Source organism: Acipenser ruthenus, chromosome 5 (assembly GCF_902713425.1).
Source record: "Acipenser ruthenus chromosome 5, fAciRut3.2 maternal haplotype, whole genome shotgun sequence".
Lineage (NCBI taxonomy): Eukaryota > Metazoa > Chordata > Actinopteri > Acipenseriformes > Acipenseridae > Acipenser > Acipenser ruthenus.
Window position 1 is genome coordinate 21,300,318 of NC_081193.1, and position 22,451 is coordinate 21,322,768.

At 40.0% G+C, this 22,451-nt stretch overlaps 1 protein-coding gene across 5 annotated transcripts in view; it reads left to right on the forward strand.

Annotated features, from left to right (window-relative positions):
- Nucleotides 1–22,451, forward strand: part of LOC117403285 (regulator of G-protein signaling 7) — a 181,761-nt gene that overhangs the window by 53,805 nt on the left and 105,505 nt on the right. The window lies entirely within an intron of this gene.

Genomic DNA, 22,451 nt, shown 5'->3' on the forward strand with positions numbered 1-22,451 from the left:
TTCAGCAGGGATCAGAATGTCGTAAATCTTGAGGAAGAAGTAACAATAGGGCTACATTTTTTCTTTTGTCAATTTGAGCACAGAGTTTATTGGAAAGAGGACGTTTGGCAACAGGGTGACTGGACTGGTAATCGCTGGTCTATTAGAACTGTAGAATGAAGGAATGCAGCAGAATGGAATTGCAGTGCTTGACATGAATGCCGTGCCCTGGGTCTATGATTGGAGAGTCAGGTCTGAATGTGACTCCTTTCAGAAACTTAATATAGTTTCCATTCATCATTTGATAACATAATGTGCATATTAAAAATCAGGGCAACAAATAATATTAATTATAAAATTAAAGCCTCAATAGGAATCGCGAGATTGCACAGAGGGTGCTACACATTTCCTTTTCTTTAAACTTAAGGTCAGTATAATATAATTCATTTAGATGTTAATCAGCATAATCCTTCCCAAACTACAAACATTTTTTTTATTTAGCTCATTTTTGCTCTAAAATAAATTACAATTTAAAAAGCAAATTAAACTTCTAACTAGTTGAAAAGAATAAATAAAAAAAAAAACATATCCCCAACCCAGACATAAACCCATTCCACACAAACCCTGTTCTACACAGCACCGTTCAAAGGCTTACTTATGAGTACAGTAGTTATTCCTTTTGCTTGCAGTATATGTGTATATAAAATGTGTTTTATTGTACTGTAGGAACATTATAAGGCTTTGAATAATTGGCAGTATTCAAGAAGCTACTAATCTACAGCTGTGGCCCAACATGTTGCATCACCCTATATAATTAATTCATTTTGCCATGTCGTTTTCCATATACTTAATGAAAAACTGACATAAAATAAAAAAAACATGTGACATTTCAAAATCCAACATGAAATACTATACTACTATTATGGCTTCTTGTAGACTTTTGCGATATCATTTTGTACTTTCTTTGATTACACGATGTTAAATAAAAGATCTACATTATGTTCATATCAGTTTTTTTTTTGTTTAAATTATGTCTCAATCCTAAAATTCTAGGTGATGGAAAACCTTTGGCCATTTCTGTACATTGCAGGAAAGCAGAAAATCTGTATTCCATTTCCCTGCTAACGTCCTTCAATAAGTTGTTTGCTAAAGTTGTCGGGGCCTGTAGTGTTGATTGAATTACATTTTTGCTTGATTGCTTCATTTTTATTGATTCAGAAAATAAAGTCTAATTGTTTTTAATGATTAGCTTCATATAATTCCTCACATAATTATATTATTTATGCCTCCAATTTCCAGACAATGTAACTGAATGTAGAACCAATTACTGCTTCAGAAAAAGAACTGTGCAGTGCCTGGCCAAGGTGACCTCCAAAACTGTTACTGTCATTTTGTGATCTCGTTTTCCTATGCCAGGCTCACCCCATGTCAGTCAGAGCAACCGGAGACTGCTGCAATAAGACCATGGTGTGGGATCATTGTAAAGGAATATCTAAATATTAAAATCTGTGAGAAATGTCACTGCCATCATCCGTGAAACATCACAGCCTGCTTAAAGCAATATCATGCCTGTGTTTTTTCTTCAATACTTATGTTTTATGAATACAGCGCTAAACTGTAAATAAGAAAACAATAATAGTTTTTTCGTATTGCCACAAGACAGAGACAAAATTTAGTACAATTTGTTTTTGTTTTTACTCATTGTTAGTATCTGTACAGTTTGTAAAATGTATTTTTTCAATATAGCATTCCCATCAATAATCGTCCAGAAATAATTACAATGCAATTCATTCACCTTTTAAATGTAGTGTTTGCAGTATTCGTACTGTGTTGTAAATATGAGATTCTATGACAATGGAGCAAAATAACATGACACATGGAGAGCTTTGGTTTATACTGGCACCTATTATAAATAGATTCAAATAATTACAAAAATAATATAACAGGTCAGTTGTGCGACTTCAGACACTGAAAGCGTTGTCTGTCATGGGGTTTCCATGCGGGGCAATTTACACGTGAAATGGCAATGCACGTGCACATTTGGGAGAATTACTTGTGTAAATCTTATTTACTCATGTAAACACACGGGAAAATCTACGCCCAGCTTTGCATGGAAACCCGCATTTCACATGTAAATGTGAATGAGCTTGTTTACCCTTAAGTGTCATCACTATAAATATTGCAAGGGAGCAGGTCAGCGGTTACTGTGGATTATAAGATGACAGAATTGGCTGATGGGCGAGTGGTGTAGTTCACCTTAATGATAATGCAGGCGGCTTTTTTATTATTGTTTTTTGCTGTGTCTGGCCTGTTATATTGTATATCTCTTGTGGGTTTACAGTTCTGTATAAAGCCACTTACCATGAACTGCGTTATGCCCTTGTTATAGTATTAAAGCAGATGTTTGAGAATAACATTGCTGTAAAAACTACGCTAAAGTTAAACATGAAGAGCTGCTTAAATGTCTAACTGAATTATTTCCCGTCCTTTTTTTGATCCCAGCTATGTCCGAAGACAACGCGTTAATAAATATAGCTGGTGAACTGGATGTCATGAGTCAGCTTGATCGCCCAAAACAGCACAACAACATCCATCAAGTTGTTGATGCCCTCTCAGAACTGACCAAATAAAATTGCAAATTAATGTCTTGATTGTGTTTTATTTGTTTGCTTCATTAATATTTAACACAATGGTAAATCCAACACAACTTAAAAGAAAGGAGAGAATCTCTGACAACACAAGCCTCCTCAGATCGCTGCTGTCCAATTGAAACCTTCACAGTTGCCAAATCCACTTATAATAAGTGGAATTGGGCTTGTTTTTTTGAGAGGCAGGTTGGAATTTGCAAAAACACCCATACACTAACATGGGTTGTGCTTGTTTTGGGTTTGTTTTGAAAGCCAGTGCCGCTTTTTTTCTCGTGAGACTTGGCAACACTGGTAACCACCACTGATTCCTGAACACCTCATTTTGTTGTTGACAAGAATTTGTGCAGGATACATCAGGCAGTGGCAATTTTGGGAATGAATGAATGCTGCACTTCAGTCCGTTTCTTTACCCTTTCAAGTGCCCACTACCCGTATTTGCCCAAGCATGGTGTTGAATGCTTCCTCAGCAGCTGTCAGCCGTCCGGACGGGTAGAATTTCTAAGCCAGGGTAGTATACGCAGCATCACCTGATCCCCTATATGCTGTATTACCGTTTTTCAGCTATGGTGATCTGCAGTACCTGTTGGTCAGTTTCATTTTATACCTCTGAGTTCTTTTTGAATTAATGAGTCGTAAGATAAATTAGTTGAAACAGTATTCACTACTAACAACATGACACCCCACTAATGACATCTGAAAAACAATTTGGGCAAGAGCAGTAAAACACATTATTAACCAACCAAGCATGAGGTATGCTGCTTTATTACAGCAGCTTAGGTTCACTTGTGTACCAGTTCTCTGTGTATGGAAACCACAGTTTCACAAAATTTCAGTAGTAATCTTCAAAAACAGCAAGAGTACTTTATGCATAGCTAATTTACATATCAACCCCCACCTTTCCCATTCATTTATTATTATTATTATTATTATTATTTGTTTATTTAGCAGACCCTTTATCCAAGGCGACTTACAGAGACTAGGGTGTGTGAACTATGCATCAGCTGCAGAGTCACTTACAATTACTTCTCACCCGAAAGTAACTTGCTCAGGGTCACAGATTGAGTTAGTGGCTGAGGTGGGATTTGAGCCAGCGACCTTCTGGTTACAAGCCCCTTTCTTTAACCATTGGACCACACAGCCTCATTTGCATGATGTTGGGTGAAAAGCCCAGTTTACTCGAGTAAAATAAACTGAGCAAATGGAAACCCAAAAAGCATGGAAACTCCACCTATTTTAATTACCTCTAATGTATTATATTTTATGGTATGTGCGCCTCATACCTGTTGATTTAATTCTTTGGCCTTTCATGGTTATCATGTTTCAGCAGGTTCATGAATCATGTTCTGTATTGATTAATACAGTACAGCTTTCTCTAAAGGATATCATCTTATTTTGCAGGCTTTCCCATTTTACCCACCACATAATGGAAATATAGGCTTCATCGTTTTTACAAGTGAAACCACGGATCTAGTTATCCATTACAAACCACAACATTGATTTAAATGATGTGATAATGAAGCAATAATACGATTTCACTATCATTGTTCCTGGCTCCTATAAGTGAGCACATCATTTTGTATATTGCATTTGAATAGAACATTTGACAAAATAAAAACAGCAGGTTAGAATTTGGATGGCTCAGGAAAGTCTTCGCTGTTACACTCTGCCTGTGGTCCGCATGTCTGACCCTGAAACATACCCTGAAACCGATACAATGAAGGTTTTACTATTAATCAGTTGTTCAGCTTTTTCATTTCCAGCTGCAGCTTCTTTCCTGGCTTGCCTCATTGACCTAGTATCTCAGTAATCTGGAACGTTATTGATAATCCATAACCCCAGCAAGCCTGTGTGTCTTTGGAGACTTTGGAGTTCTAATTAAAATCCTTCAGCTTGTGTTTTTATTTGAACCTCCTTGATGTGGATTGTATAGTTCGTATAGTTTTTTTCATTAAAACATTTCATTTATGGAGAGGAGGCTTGCTGTGAAAGAAATGTCGTAAAAATACAGTTTGAAAATGGAATCGCCTGGTTATTTCAAGCAGCAGTCTGTGTTATCAATTGACAAAGCCCTGTAAAAGGTTAGCCAAGAGATATTTCGGGGGAACCTTAATGATCACTTTATTAGTTTACCTGATTCTTTTATTACACCGTGTAACAATTTTTTTTTTTTTTGGTTCCTGGGTTGTAAGTGTTATTTCCTAATTGCTTATGCCTCAGAAGTATAGAAAATGGCTATTATTCCCCACAAACTTTGCTTTTGTGACCAGGACAGTGATATTTTCCAGAACATTCCAGATAGATTCAGTGCTGAGTAAACTTGAAGTAACTTCTAGAACTTTCTAGAACTTTCCAGTAATATAAATAGTAGTATAAATACAGGGGCCTCAAGCCCACCAGTTCAGTTTAGTTCCAGCTGCCTAAGTGGATACATATCTGCATTTTTCTGAGATGGCATCAAGAGGCTGCAATGGTGGCATTCCTGATGGGTCTCCAAGGCGGTTTTACCAAGTTTCCCTGCTATCTTTGCCTTTGGGACAGCAGGGACACCAAGGCGCACTACCATAGGCGGGACTGGCCACAGCAGACCGAGTTCTCTGTGGGGAGGAACAACGTCAAGTGGGAGCCACTGGTGGACCCCCGGAAGGGGCTGATGCCACCACTGCACATCAAATTGGGCCTTATGAAACAATTTGTCAGAGCTCTAGATAAGGAGTCGGCAGCCTTCAAGTACCTTCAAGACTTTTTCCCTAAGCGGTCTGAGGCAAAGGTCAAAGCCGGTGTCTTCGTCGGACCACAGATAAAGAAGATCCTGGAGTGCAATGAATTCCCCAAGAAGCTCACTAGTAAGGAGAAAGCGGCTTGGAACAGCTTTGTCGCAGTGGTTCGGGGCTTCCTGGGCAATCACAAGGCCGAAAACTATGTGGAGCTGGTTGAGACTCTGGTGAAGAACTACGGCACAATGGGCTGTAGGATGTCCCTCAAAGTCCATATCCTTGATGCTCATCTTGATAAATTCAAGGAGAACATGGGCGCGTACTCGGAGGAGCAAGGCTAGCGCTTCCACCAGCATATACTGGACTTGAACGCCGCTACCAAGGACAGTATAACGAGAACATGATGGGAGACTACATTTGGGGGCTGATTCGTGAAAGTGATTTACAGTATAATCGTAAATCACGAAAAACTACTCACTTCTAAATCTTTTGTAGTCATTTTTGTATTACTTTAGTATAAATACATGTTCATTTGGATTCATATGTTGTTTTTTTCTGACTTTATGTGAACGAAAAGACACAAATTCGCCCGTTTTCTCATTGGAAATAGGTAAATTTCAAAATATCACTGTCCTGGTCACAAAAGCAAAGTTTGTGGGGAATAATAGCCATTTTCTATACTTTTGAGGCATAAGCAATTAGGAAATAACACTTACTACCCAGGAACAAAAATTGTGTTACATAGTGTTATATAAGAAATTATTCGGGTTGACAAGCTATCCCAGTTTTCTGCTGCATGATTCATATGTAAATGTATTCACGTTAATATCAAAAGAGATTTAAGATTACCAGAAATCTTGAAAATAAATTATTTCAGTGTCTTAGCCGTGATAGTACATCTTGATTATCTTTTGAGAGTTTAATAAAATAAAGTACAAACCTGTACTAACCATGCTAAGATTTTAAATATCTGAGTATGATGACACACACCAGAATAACTTCAATTGCAATTATATTTTGTCTCAAGAACGGGATATATGTTCTAATCCAAGGCTATAAAACTAATTTAAGCCATTCTTAATCAATTTAGCTACAGAAAGTAACAAATAGAATTGCAATTGAAAATATTGAAAATCTTAGCATGGATATTGAAAATCTTAGCATGGTTAGTACAGGTTTGTACTATATTTTATTAAACTCTCAAAAGATAATCAAGATGTACTATCAGGGCTTAGACACTGAAAGAATTTATTTTCAAGATTTATCAGTGACTTGAACATTATGACCTTATTTGCAAAGTGTTTTCCTGGTAATCTTAAATCACTTTTTATATTAACGTGAATATATTTACATATGAAACATGCAGTGGAAAACTCAGATAGCTTGTCAACCCGAATCATTTCTTGTATAATAAAAGTATAGCAGCTCGCAGAGGCACAGACAGGCATGTTAAATTGAGTTGCTTACCCTTTATTAGAATTGGCAACATTATCACAGCGCCCTAATCTTTGCAATGAATATCTATTTGCTCTGTGCTTGTTTTTAATCAGGGGATCAGATTTTATTCAAGAATCACTCTCGACACTAGATCTTGGCAATTGTCTCTCCACATGCAGCTTTCAAGTTCATTTGGGGCCCGTCTTACTTGTAGACGGAAGCCCCACTTAGATCTGAGACCAAAGCAAAGTAACAATACAGGGGTACTTCAGACACCTGATATGTGGAAAGTTTGGACTGCTCTTCCTGGTACACTTTTACTTCCTAAGTCAGACTCATTCACATGGTCAGTGAGGCCCTATTGGAGATTGGCCTTTATAACAGAAGTTATTGATTCCTGGGGGAAGGACGTAGACTTTCATTTGCTACAGAGTGGTGCTTGAACAATCTGCACAACAATAAGGGAACTTGTCATACAATACATTGTAATGCATTTGTTTTCACATTGCAAAAAAACCCCATGAAAAACTAGCACAGTAAATACATGACAATAAGCATGGGACAAGAGTAGTAAACTGCAAAATCACTGTGTAAAATGTGTGTAAATGGTGAGGATCAGGCTTTTTTCATAGTGAAAAAGTAAATAAAGTAACACAGTAGGTGTGCATTACGTTCATTCAGATGGAACTTGAATCCACCCTTTTATGTTGCCCAGCTGACAGTATCTATTCAGTAATTAGATTAACCAATATTTTTATTATTATTATTTACAGTATATACCATATTTTTTCCTATTAGCACTTACCCTGCTGTGATAATTATATTTATTTAAACCATTAATATTCAAGTATATAATCCTCTCATGAATATCCATCATATGCAGCTTTCCCAAATGTACAGTAATAGCATATTTTTCAAAATAGTGTACGTGTCACACATACAGATTGTAGCTAGTGTTTATCTTCTAATCATAATATAATATATCCTCCTTTGGCTCTTTGTTAAACTGCTATGTTAATACTGGTACCATGTTTACAGTATCTAAATGTATTTATATGGCTTACCTTTGAGTGCCTGTTATAAGATTAAAAGAACATCATATATTTTATATCTATAGCTACACTTTAAGTTTGCATTTTGAATCAAGCATTGTGTGTTTAGTAAAAGTTTGGAAAAGATTGTTGTTTATTTTCATTATGTAGTACACTGGATATACATAGACTAATAGCTTGAAGGTGCTGCAACCCTATCCTTAACCTGCCCCAGATATTTTATACACTCTAGAATACACTTGTGTTCCTCATATTTTCAATGCAATCTAAGAAACAACATGTTCAGCCAGCTTCTAAGTCATTTTTTTATGCATGCCGTAACTTTTACTAAAGGTTTAAATTAATTCTCAGAAGAGTACAAGGCACCAACAACAATGCCATCCTTTAATCTCTACTACAGTATTGACCACAAGCACCACCTTGAGTCCTGGGCCTCTCCCAAGCAAGACTCTTAAGTGTACCAAACTACTGAACTGTGTTTGTGGGATGTAGACTGCTGTCCAAAACATAATAAAACCACTAATCTTATTTCAAACTTGACCCTTATTAAAGTTTACCATGATACATTTTCACAGTAATATTGCACGTTGCAATTCTTATAAGATGCATTTATCATATATCAGTTTGTATTTACCTTTCACTATGCTTTACTCTGTTTTTTACTACAGTATATACCACTGTAAACTTGTATAAAAAGAAATCAAATTCAAACTCACCTAGGGGGTAAGAAAGTGTTAAAATCAAAACAAGAATTAAAAACAAAATTCTAAGCCTTCAGCTTTTCAAGAATAAGTTCAGCAACTGTGCACTGCATACTGTTGGCCCTATACCACATCCAGCCATGCTTGACACTTTTCATGCATGGCTATGTTGTTGTATTATTATTATTTATTTCTTAGCAGACGCCCTTACCCAGGGTGACCTTACAGTTGTATACAAAATCGTAGTTTCCCAGTACCAGCTAATTAAACCAACACCCTAATGGCGAGATCAGATTCACCTTATTTTCTCAGCAGGATGCAGATACAGTATGATACTAAATCCATTTCCCGCAAAGCCTCCTGAGATTGCAAGAGTTCAATCATTTTGTTCCCCCCCACCCAAGAATGCTGATACAGCGACTCAAGTAACAACTTTTTACGTTTCACAATTATAAATGACCGATGTAAGTATGAATATAGTAAGAATAAGAAAATGCTGAAACCATACGTTAATATACCAATAAAATAGTATTAATAAACCAATAATGAGTTCTGGTTGTAAATCTCCCTCTCGACCTGTGAGGGTACTAAGTAGCGAAAGGGAAAGGCTTTGGACAGGTTGTCCCCTGGGTCGGGAAGCCAGTCAGTCTGGAAAAAGACGAGACTCCAGTGCGGGAATGTATTGACCTGGAAGGTAAACGAGGTAGCAGCTGCAGGCAATAGAGTCAGCTGCAATCGTTTACCAAGGGGTCGTGCATAATCGCATAAAAGGGGCTGGAGAATTGTAAATCTTTTCCTTTGCTTTTGGTTTCGAAATAGACCCCGAAGGACCCGTGCACTTTGTATTAAGAGTATCGTGAGTGTTTGTTTGTTTGTCTATAATTGTTACTTGTGTGTTTATAGACGGCTAACACATTCCGGAGCTGTCGCTAAGAGCCAGCACTGAACCCGGAACAGCACTGCACTATTTGTCACTCTTTAAACTGTATCACCCATCACGAGCACTACAGCACGCACCCAGGACTGGTGACCGTGGTTGTATATTGTGGGAGAGATACTGTGTTTATTATTTAGGGCTGCAATCCCTGTTACTGTTCTCCGTGTTTTATGCATCGCTGTGTATAACTAAAATAAAACGGATATTTTTCCATACTGGATTACAAATCTCTTTCTGTTTATTCCTGCACTGCATCACCTCTGCATCTGTACATCATCAGCAACCACTTTGCCACAACCATACATTAATATAGTTACAAAGAAATAATAATTGAGATAAGCAAATAAGTGGCTGAAGATTTTCAGTGCATTTCTGATATACCAGAGTCCTGGGGGCCTGTGGTAAAGTGGTTAACAGTGTGCAGGTGCTGGAGTGCTGCGGTGATCAATAAATAGACAGACAACGATAATCCAGGTGCAATGGTGTTGTATTTTATATTCCACAGTCTGATGACAAAACACAGTAAATAATAATGAGAACAGGCAATACAGCGTTGTGTATTGCTCTGTTGTAATCCGCGGGTTGGCCCTGAAATAATAGTCCCAATCATAAACACCCACACGTAACACAAAACACAAACAGAAGTCCACAGTGAGTGCTATAGTGCTCGTGGTGTAAATACAGTTAGTCGTGAAGATAGTGCAGTGATGTCCGGGTAAGTGCTGGCCTTTGGCGACAGCTCCGGATCGTGTTAGCCATCTAATAACAACAAACAAGCAATTCTTTAGACACAACAAACAAAGAAAACACTCCCGATAACAAACGGTTCAGCATTAACCATTCAAAGGAACAGATCACTTTGCTACGTCCCATTTTGTACCATCAATCATGACCCCTTGGTTAACGAGTGCAACCGCTCCTCCAATCCACGGCTGCCACATCATTTCCCTTCCGGGTCGATGATTTAATGTACCGTAGCTACCCCCCCCCCCCCCCCCCCCTTTCTAGATGGCCGACTTCCGTCTAACCCTGGGAATGAATTGTCTGGCCATCCAGTCCAGGGCAGGAGGGAGATTTATCACCAAGAATCATTCTGTCTCTGTCACATATCCCACCGCTCAGAATGAAGCCAAAGGAACACTCAGCTGAATCTACCTTTCACATTACTTCCCCCTCCCAGGAAAAATAATCTACATTTTGGTGTTCTTTCCCTGCACAGTGAATCATATGATACATGAAGGGCTGCCATGACAGATACCACTGAGTTATCCGGGCATTGCTGTCCTTCATTGTGCTTAAACACTTGAGTGGGACGTGGTCTGTGGCAAGATCTTATCAATGTCCCAGTCTTTTTGGTGAGGTCAACTAAAGGATTGACCACTGTGGCATACTCGGTGATGTAGAGGAAATGAATTCACACCAGTCCATTGTATTTGTAGTAAGGAAAAGCTTTAATCACGAGCTCGGGAGGTTACACAGGTGATAAAACACAGGGTAAGCTCTCTGATCAACAGTTTACAACTCCTTTTATACCTCATTACAGTTAAAAATCCAGTCCCTACCCCCTTCCCGTTATTGGGTAAGTTTTGCTGCATAGGCGTGCAGCTCCAGTTGTCACCCGTTGATTGGTACTACTTCTACTGCAAGGGCCGGTCTCCATCTGTAACAAAGGCAGGTTGTTCTAGAAGGTTCCTCCTTGCCCCCTAAAGTTGTTTGACTCTGTTTCTGAGTTCAGCCTGTCACATACACAGTTTGTGGTTTAGCTAAGGCATCCTGTTCTGCTCTATGCAGACAGCCTGTGGTTAAGCTAGGCTTCCTGTTAGTGTTAAACTAGGTCTGTGCAGACAGTTAATCGTACAATGTTTAACTCCCTTTGCTACTGCAAAAGCTTGTACGTACTTATGCATTCTCAACTATACATTAACATTTGGCTGACCTAAAATCCTACTTCACTCGGGGATGAATCTACGGTAATAACAGGCTAACCCCAGCAGAGACCTCACCTGAGCCTTGGTTTTGGGATTGCTGCGTCCACCAAAGCCTGGACTTTGGTGACAGTTGGTTTCACCCTTCCATTCCCCATTATAAATCCCAAATATTGCGTCTCTGTTTTGGCAAACGCACATTTTCTCAAGTTGGCTGTCAGGCTACCCTTAGAGACTCAAAGACGGCCGTGATCCTAGCCACATGCTCTCGCCAGGTGGAGCTGTAAATAACCACATTGTCAATATACGCTGCCACATATTCACGGTGTGGGCATCAGACTTGGTCCGTCAGTCTCTGAAAGGCAGCAGGCGCACCATGTAGCCCAAACGGCATGGGTATTTGAAAATGTGTTTTTCTCTCTAGAACTGCTGGTTGAGGGGATCTGCCAGTATCCCTTTGTCAGATCCAGAGTGGAGATAAACCTAGCCATTCCCAGTCTATCAAGAAGCTCATCGACCCAAGGCATGGGGTAGGCATCGAACTTGGCAATAGCGTTTACCATAAGGAAATCAACACAGAAGCGGTTGGTACTGTCCTTTTTGGCCACTATCACAATTGGAGTACACCACTCACTCCTGCAAGACTCAGTAACCCCAAGTTCGAGCATCGCCCATACTTCTTTGCTAACGCCACTTCGTCAACTTTCTGGGATCCGGTAAGGTCTCTCTTGCACGGTGACACCTGAGAGTTAATGGTATATTCAACAAGGTTAGTTCTACCGGGTAAGTCAGAAAAACCATCATTGAACTCCTCAATTAACTTACATAGCTCTCTTTGCTGATCTGGAAGTAACTGTTCTCTCATCAAAATATCTTTAGTACTAGGGGTCTCTAGACCGGGGCCTAAATCATCCTCTACTTCACCGAGGGCTATAAATAAGGCCTCCCTTGCCTGCCAGGGCTTTAATACATTTACGTGATACATTTCTCATTCATTACAGTGATCAGGCTGTCTAATTTCACAATTCACCTTTCCTATAGCCCGAATCACCTCATATGGCCCCTGCCATTTAGCACATAATTTCGATTCCGACGAGGGAAGAAGCAGCATTACTTTGTCTCCTTGTCGAAAGGTTTGAATTCTTGCATTTAGATTGTAACCCTGAACCTTGACATCCTTGCACTCACCGAAACATGGATCACACCACATAACACAGCCACCCCCGCTGCCCTCACTTCTTCAGTCATCACTTTCCAGTTGGTAAGGCGGTACTGGCCTACTTCTGGACCCCTGCCCCTCCTCCCCAAATAACTACCACCTTCTGCTTTTCTGAGTACCAACTTACCTCCTTTGCCTCCCCTCACCGCACTACCTTCCTTGTCATCTATCATCTATCGCCCTGTACACCTCACCCCTTGAAGCTCTTCTTTCCTCATTTAACTTCCCCCATCATTTCTTTGCTGGCGACACCCAGATTTTCTTTTCGTTTCCCTCCTTTACCCCCGACCTTGCCGCCCGTATATCAGCTTACTTGATTGCTATTCAATCTTGGATGGCGCGCCGATATCTCCTCATCAACCCATCAAAAACTGAAATCCTCTTCTTCCCCTCCCCCTCTTTCCCCACACCCTGCCCCACCATCTCATTCCCTCCCTTGTCCCTCATTCCATCCCTCTCTGCTCGTAACCTCGGCGTCATCTTCAACTCTACCGTCTCCCTTTCTGACCATATCTCAGCCATAATACACACCTGCCATTTCCACCTATTCAACATCCGCAAAATACGTACCTCCATTTCCTTTTCTGCTACTAAACTCCTGGTCCACTCTCTCATTTTCTCCTGCCTCGACTACTGTAATTACCTCCTCCTTGGCCTCCCCTCCTACACTTTTACACCATTACAACACGCACATGTCCACTAATGCGTGGGTTTTCGCAGGAGGGCATGACCAGGCCTGGTGTCCCGGCTGGTGGCATCTAAAACAGGTAGGGGGAAAGGAGGGAGCGGAGGTTAAATATCTGCCCCGTTGCTGGTATGGTAACAGGGCAGGGGCAGTTACTCTACCCCAGCTGGGGGTCAACCTTGGCCTCCATGGAGGGGAGACAAGGTTGCCCATTGGGGTCGGCGGTCTAGGAGGTCTCGGACCCAGTCCCGGTGATCGTGGAGCAGAGAGAGGAGGAGGTGCTCGGCTGCTTCGTTGTGCTGGAGCAGTGAGTAGACTGGCCTGGGCGAAAACCAGGGAGTCCTTCACAGCATCTTCCAGGTTGTCGGGGTTGTGGTGCCGTATCCATGCCTGGGTTTTCTGGGTGGGGTTGAGCCAGCGCACCATGTGGTCACACAACCTCTGCGGGACAACCCTGGGGTGTGTATCCGGGGATCTCTTGTACTCCTGGAGCCATTCTCTGTGTGTTTCCCCCGTGATGTTTAGACGGCGCAGAATGGCTTGCTTTACCAGGTCGTTCTGGGTGGCTTCGATGTCCGTCATGGCCTGGTAGGCTGCCTGAGCCTCCCCAATCAGACAGGGTCCCAGCTGGCTTGCCCAGAATTCCTTGGGACATGACGCGGTAGTAGCCAGGCGCTCAAAAGCAACCAGGTAAGCATCGTTTGTGCCCTTGCCTTTGGGGCCGTCATCGCGGGTCCTGCTGGTACACTGAACGGTATCGCCAGCCGACCCTCTCCATCACTGCTTGTACATGATGTCATCATGTATAATAATATATTATTATTATTATTAGTATTATTATTATTATTATTATTATTATTATTATTATTATTATGCTTTCATTCGACATATTTATGGTTTCCAAGCATCAAAATACAATGACCAAGAAAGTTTCCGTTTTGTGGATCGTGCAGATTTATTGTATGTCCACAAAGCCAGATTTCGTTCTGCCAAGTGACAAACAATGGCTACATGTCTAGTCAGAACAGATTTCCAGTACCTATCAATAGTAGTATTAGTGCTCATTCCTACCTGTAGGTTACGACATTTTTCCATGTTCTGTGCGTATGGCTTTGAATGTTCATGTTCTTTAACAGTATGTGAAAGGCACTGCCAGGCCTTGAATCCCACCTTGGAAATACTGCTATCACGTTTCCTAAAAAGTGCACAGGAAAAGCAAAACACGACATCCGAAGAAGGAGACTATACCAGCCATGTACCGAAGAATTCTTTAATCGGACTTCATGTGCATGTAGTAGTTCTCTTTTGTAAAATGGCGTGCAACCACGGCCACATCATTCTGTGGAAATTCCATTTCCATAATCTGCTTCGGACTTTGAATTTCGCATTGTTGATCATTGCTTGTATGATCTGGCCAAAGCGCATGGTCATTAGTTAACATGCTAATATCTGCTGTGCTAGCCACAGCATGATGCGAGACAGGGCCCTCTTCGGTTTCCAAATCTGCAGCTGTTTCAGCTTGTGGTCCAGTAACATCCTCAATAGCTGCAGACGATGACGTACTATTACTAGCATCTTGTTTATCGCCTGCCGCTTGCTGTGATTCAAAGAATGATGTTAGTTTAGGGTAAGTTACCCTATGCTATGCTTTTTCTTGCGAGTGTTTTTGTGTTTCATCGCCGCAGGGCTAATTCTGCTTCATTTGTCTTTTTCACATTCCTACACTTTGGTAATTAAAGCATAAGCAATGGTCCGTGCTAGAAGATGGGTTAATCTACTCGTTACATATGGGGGTTTTTTGGACTGTACAATTAAATGCACTGTGAAATTGAATAGGCCTATTCTATTACAAAAATAATCTATGTATTCATGTGTAAAAAAGGTATATCTTATTATTTCATTTAAAAAATATATATATGTTAACCTTTAAACACATTTTCAAACTCCAGCATAACCCCCGTTTTTTTCGTTTTCGTTTCGTTTTTTCGTAAGTCACACTGCTGTCAGTATTGTAATGTACATCTTTTTCCTTAATAGTCATGTGTGTTGTGCACTAGTCAGCAGCAATCAGCACTTTGACTTTCCCTAGTCACCAGTGGCACATAACTGTCACATTTTTGTTGTCTTGTCATGTTTTGAATTTGTGCATATTGTTAATAAAATGTAAAAAATAATAATAATGTCACCACGGTTGGCTGGGCGCCCCCTCGCTGCCTTGAGGGCCCCATGCGATTACATGGGTTATATGTCTCTAATGCCGCCACTGATTGGAGTAACTTACTTGATACTAGTACATACATTACTTAATAACAACCTACTTATGAAACGTCTGGCATCCACCTTTGGCTGACAATGAGCAAAAGCTTACTGGATTGATTTTGCTAGGACGTAAGTGGTAATGCCTTCCATTTTATCATAGTGTTCTAGCACATTCCAGTGACAATGGGTGTATTACTGTGTGACAGAGAAAGAATGAATCTTGGTTATACAGCTCCCTCCCGACCTATGAGGGTGCTGTGTAAAGGGGACAATGTCTCATCCTAGACAAAACTAGACAGGATCATGATTCACAACCCAGCTGAAGTCCAGGCACTGTTGAGGTTTATACACAAAAGCCAACTTGATTTCAGTTTTTTTAAAACTTGATTGATGCAAGGATTACATTTTAGATTGAAGAGGCTGGACTTGTGGAGATTGTGCTCTTCACACAATTACTATTTATGATGTGTTGATCCAAGAGAGATTTCAAACAGGCCTATTTGAACCTCCTTGAACCAGTGAGTATCTTGTGTTTTAATATTTCCAGAACTTGAGGAGTTTGTATTCTGGGGTTGTATTAAATTCACCCTACTGAAAAAAATAATTATATTTGGCTGGAACTTTTAATTTATTTATGTATGAACACATTCTTTTAAAATTATATGGATTGCTTAGGCTACTTGAAATTTGTCGCCGTTTTAAAGTGAGTTGCAAGATTTATGTTCGCTTTAGTCGAGGGCATCTACCTGTGGGATAGTAACCGCTCTGCTTGGAACCTACCTGCGATCCAAGATGGCAACATTAAAAATGCATTGAATATTCTTAGCTCAAGGTAAACCTTCACGAAAGGTGTTGTTTTGCAGCCTGTCAGCTTGATGGCATAAATGTTCATTTTTTTGGGGCTTCTACTAATGCTTTATAAATATGGGACCACCATTACTTACTCTTTGGTGAATGGTTGCCCCATGATGGAGAGCCCATTCACAATCATTCACACTTCTTTACTGGGCAAGCACAACTAATGCCACTTTCAAAAAACCACCTGCAATAAAACATTTTACTATGGTTACAGGTTAGTGGTTAGGGTTGTTGTCTGTATTTGAATAGTTTGACAGTGTATACTGTATAGTAGCTATAGTACTTTATTCCTAATTCAATGTGCAGAATGAGTCAATGAGTACTCCTTTGTATTTACTGTGTATTTTCTGTTACACACAAGCACTCTGCTGTAAAGGGAGGGTATTTTAGGATCAAAGCTCCTGAGGGACTCATTTTCTTGTACTACCATGTCACATGGATTGTCCCTTGCAGGTCTGTTAGGCTAATTAAAAGGTTGTACAATATGACATACTTAATGTACAGTTTGTTTACATATCACCAGTCACTGGAGGCGTACATTTGGTCTAAGTCACATTTTGGCACGGGAATCCTATGTTAACTTGAGATGACAAGTTGAGATAGGGATTTTGGACCGAACATAAAGGAAACAATACATTTTATGAACGGTAGGTGTATGGAACTGTGAAGAACAACTTTTTTTCTTTCAGAGGGTGAGTAAATATTCTGAAAACAGCTTCTAGCTTCTAGAGCTGGTTTCACAGATCCCAATTAGCACTAGTCAGACTACCTTACCAAAATGAGCATTGGGTAGTCCAAGATTAGAGATAAACAAATCCCCTGGGCCGGATGAGATCCTCCCAATAGTACTCCAAATAAATGAATGAAGTTATTTACAAACCGCTAACTAAGATCATGCAACAGTCTCTTGAGACAGGGGTTGTACCGACAGACAAACAGAAAATTGCAAATGTAATACCAATCCACAGAAAACGAGACAAACCCGAACCAGGTAACTACAGACCAATAAGCCTGACTTCTATTATATGTAAACTTATGGAAACTATAATAAGATCCAAAATGGATAATTACCTATATGGTAAAAGTATCCTGGGAGACAGTCAGCATGGGTTTAGGAAAGAGATCGTTTCTAACTAACCTGCTTGATATATCTGAGGATGCAACATCAACAATGGATAATTGCAAATCATATGACAGGTTTATTTAGAGAAAGTCTTGCATAAAAGATTAATTCTCAAATTAACGCAGAAGGTATTCAAGGAAATGCATGCACATGGATTAGGGAGTGGTTAACATATAGAAAGCAGAAAGTACTGACTACTGGAGAAACATCAAAATGGAGCGAGGTAACCAGTGGAGTACCACAGGGATCAGTATTAGGTCCTCTGCTCTTCCTAATCTACATTAATGACTTGCTGTGACAGAGAAAGAATGAATCTTGGTTATAAATCTCCCTCCTGACCTGTGAGGGCACTGTGTAAAGGGAACAGATTGCCCCGGACTGGATGGTCTGACAATTCATTCCAGGGAAAGGTGGAAGTTGGCCATCTAGAAAGGGGGCGGAGCTAAGGTACACCAAGTCATCACCCCAGAAGGGAATCGGTGTGGTAAAAAGGGGACGGTACAAAAGGTGACGTGGCTAGGTGATCTGTTCCTTTTGTTATGGTTAAGAGCGAACCACTAAAGGAGAATTGTTTGTTTGTCGTGTCTAATTATACTAGTTTGTTCTTGTTAGATGGCTAACACAATCCGCAGCTGTCACTTAAGGCCAGCACCAAACCCAGACAACACTTCACAATTGTACACGAATAGATTGTATTTCACCACTTGCACTTTAGCAGTCTGGACTGATCATGTGTGTGTCTTTGCGTGTGTTCTACTGTGTTTATTCTTTCTGGACTGTAACCTGTTGTTTTGAAACAGTGCAATACACATTGCTGTGTATTGCCTGGGATTATTCTTTGCGGTCACCAGACCGGGATTATAAAAATAAATGTTTCTGTTTGGATCATGAATTTTGTTGCCTGTCTTCTGTTTCGTAATCACATCACCTCTACACCTGCGCACTGCAAACCACTTGGCCACATACTGGAATTAAATTAATGGAATTAAATTACTGGTGATTACTGGTGAAAAATTCATTATTCTAACAAATCTTTTACAAATGCAGTTCAATCTGTTTGCACAACAGTATATTTTATTTTGTTTTACTCCATGTTCTGCCTTTTGAATTATTATTATTACTATTATTATTATTAATTTCTTAGCAGACGCCCTTATCCAGGGCGACTTACAATTGTTACAAGATATCACATTATTTTTACATACAATTACCCGTTTGTACAGTTGGGTTTTTACTGGAGCAATCTAGGTAAAGTACCTTGCTCAAGGGTACAGCAGCAGTGTCCCCACCGGGGATTGAACCCACAACCCTCCGGTCAAGAGTCCAGAGCCCTAACCAATACTCCACACTGCTGCCCTGAATCCAAGTGAATGCAGTCTCTGCTCTCGTTTGCCTGCAGCAGGTCCAGCAGATAGACAGGAGCTCAATCAACTGCAAGTTCCCATGAAGCCAGTATACTATTAGAGTTTGCTTTTTATGTTTGAGACTCTGATCAACAGTATAGGCTCCCTTTGGCTATTAATAACCCTTCAGGAGATCATTCTGTTTCAAAAGAGAACGAACAACGTTGTGTCAGATTGAGATCTGCAAACTCCACACATCACAGAGAGTTGTGAGCCCATTAGTGGTGAAATACAACAGCAGTAGCAGTAGCCCTAAAAGCCTAACTAAAACCCAAGCCTTTGGACTTCTTTATAATCGTATTGCCATGTTCCTCGTTTACCTATCTTAAGCCAAAAAAAAATTTGGTTTCTACACATCCCCACAACTGCAAGCTTTTATTTTCATGATTGATTGTCCCAGTACCCACCGCTTTCTGGCCGATTTATACACAACAGTTATGTTAATAGTGACAGTGCTCCTCCAAGAACCAGTCTGCTTCAAGTAGATAAGCAGATAATAATGGAATCAGAAGCAGCTACTACTGATGCAGAGGAAAGCTGCTTATTCTTGGCAGCTTGAGCATTAGATCAGGTGATTGTGTGAATCAAATGCTAATACGGCAGGGAGTTTGGCTATCAAGTGCGGCACCTTCAGGATTAAAGTTCCCCTCAGTCTAAAAAGAAGGGGTCATTTATTTATTTAAAATGGCACTTATTATTTTTAATGTATTTTTTCTTCTAATTAAAGTATTCTATTTAGCAGTTTTCGAGATTTTTTTAAAATTAAATTTGGAATCGCCAATTATTTTTCTCATTGATCCTCAATTTGGAAAGCCCAATTATTTTTATTTCAACCCGGATCATGGCTGCCATCCCCGTGCTGACGGGAGAGATGAAGATGGACACGTGTCCTCCAAAACGTGTGCCGTCTCTTTTCACTCTGCAGGCCTGCCATGCAGCTACCTCAGAGCTATGGCGTCAGAGGACCACACAGCTCTGGGCAACTTACAGGTTGGCCCACAGGCGCCCGTCCAGTCTACAGGGGTTGCTGGTGCGCGGTGAGCCAAGGACACCCTGGCCGACCTAGGCCCTCCCTACCAGGGTGGCACTCGGTCAACTGTGCACCGCCCCCCGAGAACTCCCTTCTACGGTCGGCAGTGGATTAGCCTGGACTCGAACTGGTGATCCAGGCTATAGGGTGCATCCTGCACTCCACGCAGAGTGCCTTTACTGGATGTGCCACTCGGGGGGGCCCCGTTTCTTGAGAAGATTTAGGCGTGATTAAATTATAACTAATTACACTAATTATAGCAACTTTTTCGGGTCTTGGTGTAATTTGTTTTCATTCTGGGATGCAGAACATATAATCCTCAATGTGTTAAAGTGTGGTAAATTGATTTTCATGCTCACGCTTTGGCTAAATAGCAATAATTAAGAAAAAAAAAAGTTAATCTGTAATTACATTTATTGTTGCTATCCTCAATAGCAGAACCAAACAACAAAAACTGTGCAAAAGATAATTGTGGTTATAGTTTGCAAAAAAAAAAATCCCCAAAACATCAATTATATGCGTTTATTTCTAAAATGTATAGGATGTCAGAACCACCCAACAACAACATAGATAACTGCCTAAAGAGTTGGTTTTCTACCATACTCAAATTTCCATTTATATATATATATAAAAAAATGGTTTAATATTTGGCTCATCTTCTAGCCAAGTAGAATGTTCCAGGTTATCAAAAGATGAAAACAGCCACTAAGCTTAAGAAAAACTAAAATAATCAGTCTGAGCATCTTATTAGCTTTTATCTTTGCAGAATGCATTCCAGAAATACAATTCTATACAATCACCATGTGCTTACATACAGCTATGGCCATAAGTTTTACATCTCCTAGAATTTAATGATTGAGACACAATTATTTATATATATATATATATCTATATATATATTGTAACACAGCAGGGAGGGGGTTAATCCTCCCTGCATGAAAAACATGTGTGAATGCACATTGGTTTAATTTAATTGTTTTGTTTTATTGTTTAATTATTTCTGTTAATTGTTTTATTGCTAATTGTTTAATTTCATTGGTGATTATCCCCTGCACCTGGTGATTATTATTAAATTAGAGCCAGGTGCAGCGTATAAAAGAAAGGCAGCCAGTCTGTGCGAGGCTGCTGTGTGTGTAGCCTGCTTGCGAGTCTGTGCAGGCGTACCAAGTCAGTGATAGTTTGTTTGTGGAAAAACTGTCGTTTTGTTTCATTACAGGTAAATGGCTTAGCCGTCCTGTTTATAGTTTAGGTTCCTGTGTTGTGTTTCAGTTATTGCTCAAATGGAGCTAGGTGTATTTTTTTTATTTTTTTATTTTGTTCATTAAAAATAGCGCGTCAGCGCAGTAAAAATCAATTTCTGTACCAGGATCAGTGTTTTTAAAGGGGCAAAGAACCCGAGTGGGTGAAGTTTTGTTACTATATATATATATATATATATATATATATATATAATATATATATAATATATATAATATATATATAATATATATAATATATATAGATATAATTTCATCATCTTTAGCCTTTATCAATCCACTGCTGGATGAAAGCCTCCCCAAATTTCTTCCACAAAAGCTCCCTCATCCACATTGCTCGTAATTTCATCTTGCCATCTTCCTGGAGGTCATCTTTTTGATTGCTTTATATCTCTTGGGATCCAGTCTAGTATCTCCTTGGTCCAGCGATGCTCAGTTCTTCTTGCTACATGTCCAACCCACTGCCATTTCAGTTTTTTCGCTCTTATAATAACATTACATACTTGTGTCTGCGCTCTTATCCCTTTCTTCCTTTTCCTGTCTCTTCTTGTTATTCCCAGTGTGCATCTTTCCACACTCTGTTGAGCAGTTTCAATTAGATTGAAGTGTGTTTTGTTCTGAGCTGGCAGATTGTGATATAAACCACTGAAAAACAAAAACACAGTGAAATACTGAAGTGACGTGTCAGATAACAATCACTACTAATACCAGCAGTAGAAGTGACGCAGTAGAAGTTGAACCAGAACTACCTTGTGACAAACCTAGCCCCAATGACCCTAGTGTCGCATGGCATATAGATAGTGTTAAGGCTTTTTATGGAAAAAGCAGCCAATTGCCTGCTGTGTTGTCTATGCAGCCCCAGCCCCAAATGAATCCAGTGATAGTGGTGACTCTTATTCTAATAGCAAACCCTCATTAGCTAGAAGTTCAAGAGACCCTGTAAAGAGATGTAAGCCCAGATCAGACCAATCAAAGAGTACAAAGAATACTCAATTTGCATCCAGAGCCTTTGACGCAAATGTAATAAATCCAGCAGAATTTCAGTGTGTTGTTGTTGAGCATGTGATAAGGAGCGAGGCAATCTCTTCTCAATACCAAGGATTTAGTAAATTAAGATCATTTTCTGGCAAAACACCAAAGCCACCCAATGAGGCTGATTATGAAACGTGGTGCACACATGTTGAACTCTTGTTACAAGACCCTAGTTCTCTAGATGTTCAGAGAA